This window comes from Mandrillus leucophaeus, unplaced genomic scaffold (genome assembly GCF_000951045.1).
Source record: "Mandrillus leucophaeus isolate KB7577 unplaced genomic scaffold, Mleu.le_1.0 Scaffold431, whole genome shotgun sequence".
NCBI lineage: Eukaryota > Metazoa > Chordata > Mammalia > Primates > Cercopithecidae > Mandrillus > Mandrillus leucophaeus.
In genome coordinates this window covers 1,224,520-1,231,088 of record NW_012104599.1, presented here as the reverse complement: position 1 = coordinate 1,231,088, position 6,569 = coordinate 1,224,520, and the positions used below count along the sequence as shown (strand labels likewise).

The window sequence follows — 6,569 nt, the reverse complement described above, 5'->3', positions numbered from 1 at the left end:
ACGCCATTCTCCTGCCTCAGCCTCCCGAGTAGCTGGGACTACAGGCGCCCGCCACCTTGCCCGGCTAGTTTTTTGTATTTTTTAGTAGAGACGGGGTTTCAACGGGTTCGCCAGGATGTTCTCGATCTCCTGACCTCGTGATCCGCCCGTCTCGGCCTCCCAAAGTGCTAGGATTACAGGCTTGAGCCACCGTGCCCGGCCCATCCTGAAGTTTTTTAAAACGAGTATTAGGCATCATTTTATTTTGCCTATAAGTACCTCTATATGTATTTTTAACACATGAAAATATTTTAATATAACCACAATACCACTATTATAGCTAAAAATATTACGGTTGTAATTACTAAATATCACCTAATATATATTCCATTTTCAAGTTTCCCGACTGTCTCAAAAAAAGTCTTTGTTAGTTTTTGGTTGGTGGGTATTACCAAAATATCACTTACCAGTTCTTTTTCAAGTGAACCCAAGATGTTTAACTAAAGCTAGGAAGGAAGAGGAAATAATACTATGCTTCATATACCATGTACAATTTACAAACAAGTCAAGAACTATCTTCCCAAGGAATTTTCTTCTCCACCAACCAAACAACAACAACAAAAAACAAGCAACAACAAATAAACCCACTACAAAATAAGCCAGCATGGCGATACATATACCTTAGTATTCTGAGAAGTGATCCAAAGAGGACACAGCTCAGCTGCTCGGGGAGGGAAGGAGCTGTTACACTATGAGCTGAAAAAGGTGACTGGAAACCACCACCCATCATTTTGGAAAGGAAGAAGTCAGGTCAGCCACAGAGTCAAAGCTGGAGGTGAGGTCAGAGACCCTGTTCTAAGAGTAAGCCTACTGCTCAAACAAGAGTCCACACCCAAGACCGTAAGTCAACCCCTGGCAAACTGCAACTCAAAGCTCAAAACACAGTGCTCTAAGCTAGAGATATAACGGAACTGCTATAAAAAGCAACAGTAGTAAGAACTGATTCAAATTATTCGGCAAACATTTATCAAAAGCCTACTTACTCTACTATCCTAGGATATAAATTGTATATTTAAAAAACTAGTATACAATGTATACAATAAGTAGCATATACTTCTCTACACATCTTTCCCCATTTAAGAGAAATTATGGATATATTAAATATTAATTATCTTGCCATACCATTACAATTTATCTTTTTTCTATAAACGCAATTTGCCCCACCACCCCAACATACACAGACATTAAAACAAACTTGAATTCTTCTGTCTTTCCCAAACCAAATATTTTTGAGGAGTACAAGTGAGACTAACTTTTATTACACATACCACAGACCCAGTGCATTTATAGCTGTAATTCTTTTCTAAATTAAGGCCAAGCATGGTGGCTCACATCTGTAATCCCAATGGTTTGGGAGGCCGAGGTAGGAGGATTGCTTGAGCCCAGGAGTTTTAAGACCAGCTGGGCAACATAGCAAGACCCTGTCTCTACAAAAAATAAAAAATTAACTAGGTATGGTTGCACAGGCCTATAGTCCTAGCTATCTGGGAGGCTGAGGTGGGAGGATCCCTTGAACCGAGGAGGTCAAGGCTGTAGTGAGCTGTGATTACACCACTGCACTCCAGCTTGGGTGACAGAGCAAGACCATGTCTCAAAAAAATAAAAATTGAAAAAAATTAAATAAATCAAGCATTTAGTTTAGGAGGAAATCAAGAGAGCACTAAAGAATTTCCTACCTTGTATTGAAATTGTTTCCCGTAGGTTTATCTCAAGTATTTTATAGATGAAAATCGGTTAGGTGCACACAGAATAATTCTTGAGGGATTTGGTTCTATAGACACACTTAATATCAACCCTTTTTAAAATCCTTCACCTAAATTTCACCTATAAAAAAGTTTTGCTGGTCACAGTGGCTTGTGCCTGTAATCCTAGCACTTTCGGAGACTAAGGCAGGAGGACGGCTTAAAGCCAGGAGTTTGAGACCAGCCTGGGCAACAAAGAGAGACTCCATCTCTATAAAAATAATACAAATAAAAAATAATAATTAGACAGGTGTGGTGGCATGCACCTGTGGTCTCAGCTACTTGGGAGGCTGAGACGGGAAGATTGCTTGAGCCCAGGAGTTTGAGACTACAGTGAGCTATGATTGCTCTATTGCACTTCAGCCTGGGTGACAGAGACAGACCCCATCTCTTAAAAAAAAAAAAAAAAATTAAATTTAAAACTGCAAAAAGAGTGAAGGGCACATATTTCTTAAAGAATGCTTGAGAAGAACAAAATGTGCCCCAAAACATGAAATAGCTCCTGATAATATCAGTTTTTAGTTGATCACTATGAAGGACATCTTCTAAACAATAACAAAACAAATCTGGTAGTCAAATTACCACAGGAAAGATCAAAACTTCCCCATTTTGGAACATTTTTGCTTCAGGTTTTTACTATTTGGGGTAATACAGGAAAAAAATATGCCATCGGGACAAGAGCTGAACAGATGTCATCCCTTACCCTAGTTTACCTACTGGTAATTAAGCCCAACAGTTTATTGTCTGTACATCTTTTCTTTTGTATGTTCCCATACAAAACAATCTCTGGAATTTAGCTTCACTTTATGACACTATTGTGATTATTGTTCCTAACAGAGAGAGTCTAACCTAAGAATATAGCCCAATACATGAAAAACCTAACTGAACAGTAAACAACGATATTAATCTCATTGTAAAAAACATGAGATTCTTAGCAAATGGCAGCAAAAGAATTATGAATAAATTAATGAGGCATTAAAAAAAAAATCTAAAGTTTCTGGCCAGGCGTGGTGGCTCACACCTGTAATCCCAGCACTCTGGGAGGCCGAGGTAGGTGGATCACAAGGTCAGGAGATCGAGACCATCCTGGCCAACATGGTGAAACCCCATCTCTACTAAAACACACAAAAAAATTAGCCAGGTGCAGTGGCACATGCCTGTAGTCCCAGCTACTCGGGAGGCTGAGGCAGGGGAATCGATTGAAACCAGGAGGCGGAGGTTGCAGTGAGCCGAGATGGTGCTATTGCACTCCAACCTGATGACAGAGCAAGACACACTCCATCTCAAAAAAAAAAAAAAAAAAAAACACTAAGTTTCCATGCCTTGACCGAAAAAAGTCACACAGGTTTCTTTTTCTTTAATTCACGTTTCTTTTTTTAAAAGCTGGTTAATGTGTAGATTTTATTCAAATTCATTTGGACTGTACATGAATATTAAAAAGTTGTAACATGAAGACTATTCATTAGACTATGATAGGCAAAGCAAGTGATTCACAGAATAAGTACGATTTATTGACTCTGATCATTACCTTTACTACTTACCACTATTTAACATTACTTTTTTAATGTACTGTTTACTTGTTTATTGTCTTTCTTGTTTATTGTCCTGTCTTCTCCCACTAGAATGTAAGTTATGTAAGGGCAAAAACCTTCTCTTATTTTTCACTGTATGGCCAGGATCTAGCACTTCGTAGAAGCTCAGCATAAATTTGCTGAATGAGATGGGTGAATGAATACCTTCTGCCTTTGACCTCCGCCACTTCCCTTTCTCCATACACATGTTAACCAATCTTTAACGCCAGGGTCAAACTCTATTATCTCTATGAAGATTACCTCCCTGAGCCCTCTTTCTCTTTTGTACCTGAATTTGGCACTTGCCAGCTGTCTGGTAATTGTTTATCTTTGCATATGTATCTCCCTTAAAATTTTTATAATCCTGTTCTCCGTAAGAACATGGACCAGTGTCCCCAACTTTTGGCATCCATCTCGGCACACGTAAACAGCACACTGTTAACAAATGTTTTGCTTGATTTGCACTTCGGCCTGGGTGACAGAGACAGACCCCATCTCTTAAAAAAAAAAAAAAAAAAATTAAATTTAAAACTGCAAAAAGAGTGAAGGGCACATATTTCTTAAAGAATGCTTGAGAAGAACAAAATGTGCCCCAAAACATGTTAACAAAACACTGTTAACAAATGTTTTGCTTGATTCGTATCAGTAGTTAATCCAGAAATTCAGTTAATAATTTCAGTTTTTTATAATGTATCCCTCCCTTTAAAATTAACTCAAAATAGGCCATGATATTACAGTGAATCCCTCTTTATTTTTATTTCTGACAATTTTAAATTTTACATTCTCATAATTATAATTAATGCTCATAATTTACTCTATCACTCTCCCTCAAGATTTTTTTTTTTTGATACAGTGTCTTGCTCTGTTGCCCAAGCTGAAGCGCAGCAGTACGATCATAGCTCACTGCAGCCTTGACCTCCCAGGCTCAAGAGATCCTCCCACTTCAGCCTCCCAAGTAGCTGGCACCACAGCTGCCTACCATACCTGGCTAATTTTTTGATTTTTTTTGGAAACAAGGTCTATGTTGCCTAGGCTGGTCTCAACACCTGAGCTCAAGTGATCCTCCTGCTTTAGCCTCTTAAAGTGCTGGGATTATAGGAATGAGCCACCACACCTGGCCTACATTTTTTAATGTAATAAAAAATCTTGTCAGTTTGTAGCAATACCTATAATGATGTTTCTAACCCCAATCAAGAAGGGCGTGAAGTTTCATTACTCTCTCTTGTTGCTGAGGTATCAGAGGGCATTTTTCCATTTATTCCTCTTTCCTTTCATGACAAGATGTATTCCATTCCCTTCCTTACTGATCATACTTCTGGCAAGCTTTTATTATTTCTTTGTACCTGTCCAAGGCCAAGGTAATCTGTCTTACATCCTTCTTTTGAGCCACTGTTTCCTCCAGTTATGTATTTGATTAAAATTCTAACTCCCCGTCTCAATCCATCTGTGTAGGAGAACTGCCTCTTCGTAAAGCCTGAGCCTGCTTCTTTAAATTCAGTCAACCTTTATGAACCTCTCTTCACACAGCCAACCCTTGATCATCAAGGATAATGAAATGCATACAAATAACAGATTGTCTACAACACAAGAAAATCAGAAAAAAAAATTGACATCTGGTTTTGGAATTTATCATATGTCGCTTTGGGCAAGACTTATTTTCCTAATTATGTTTTTTGTTTAAGCCAACATTCAGATTTTCTTTTACAATGGTGAATATCTCAGTTTTAAATGATCAGGAAATTTCTTTTAAAGCCAATCAAGCATCAACTATGGTTTTTCCTGTGAAATCTTTTTAACTAGCCCCTTTCATCTGTTGAAATCTGTCATAAAATCTGTTTTGTTTCCTCTAAATTATCTCATTTTCTTGGGATTCTGATCCAAATGAGTTCACCCTATATTAATTTACTTCTTCAAACTAAAGTACCTTTTGCTTGAGAACTCAACGCATTCTAAAAAACACTAAACGTCCAGTGAAATTTTTAGTTCAGGTAACACGAAGTAGAAAACTATTTTTGTCTAGGAAAACTTAGAGTTCTAGGATAAATTATTACACTGGTAATTCTAGCAAATTATATTTAGCAGGATTTTAGGAGTAGCAGAAAACTGAAAAAAGTTAATACTAGACAGCTATATACGTCTGCTTCACCAATATATTAATCCCATATGCTAAAAACTGTATGAAATTAAATTCCCAGTACAGGCATTTACAGAAAATAGCATCAAAACACACTTACACATAAATCCTGCCTCTTCTCCTGATCCCTACCTAAACTCTGCAACCTTCTCACACCTACTCTTCCCCACTCCCATCTCAGCCTCACTGCCACTCTCAAGTGTCCCACAAACAATTTTTAAATGTGTAGGAAAAAGGAAAAGAACTGGGATAACAGGATCTCCTCTTTTGCTGCCTTCTCAGTCACTGCCATTAAGTTTTTGGCCCAAGAGACTCCAACGCCCAATTTTACATGTCTATTTTTATTTTATAGGTACACACAATCACCAAACTGAACAAAAGGACAGGGCATTCTAAATTGAAAAAGGAGCAAAACTGGATAATTCTGCAGTTCTCTTCCTAGCCCCCTCCATAATCAATGCACTATGATCATTTGGCACCATAATCAAGCCAAATGAGATATTTTACTTTGAGTTGCTGATATAGCAGAGGTTAATACTAGAAAAAAATAATAATTACCACAGTTTACACATTTTTTTATCTGAATGTAATTTATAGTACTTGAACCGAGTTATTTTCAATACACTATTCACCACATTAACAAAATTCAAAATAAGTTCATTTCTAATTTTTTCCCCCATGTAGAATTTTGATAAATGCAAAACTTATTTTACCTAAAATCCAACTCTTGGGCTGCTGTTATTCAGCCTAAATTTTTATGTAAGACTGCAAATGTTAGCCAAATTTAAAAAAAATTTTAATGCAACTTTCCACATTGTCTTCAAACTCAGTAAATTCCACAATTTTAAAACACAAAAACCTTTCACCGTGCCTACTCACATTTTTACTAAAATCCCTACACAAAGCCATACATTCTGCTTTTCATTTTACTTCTCCAAGCTGCTGCCTTCACCAAATAGACTCCACGAGCCTCCCAAGTGGTATCCACCAATATATGTGATTCTCAAGGAAAAGTATTAAAGAGTAATTAATTCAATTGGTACGAAATCTCTTCTTTTACAATGTTACCTTAACTTTAAAAAG

General features: G+C 37.3%; 1 protein-coding gene across 1 annotated transcript in view; it reads right to left on the bottom strand.

Moving 5' to 3' along the window:
* DUSP16 (dual specificity phosphatase 16) overlaps positions 1-6,569 on the bottom strand; it is a 101,036-nt gene that overhangs the window by 93,442 nt on the left and 1,025 nt on the right. The gene's annotated exons all lie outside the window — the stretch shown is intronic.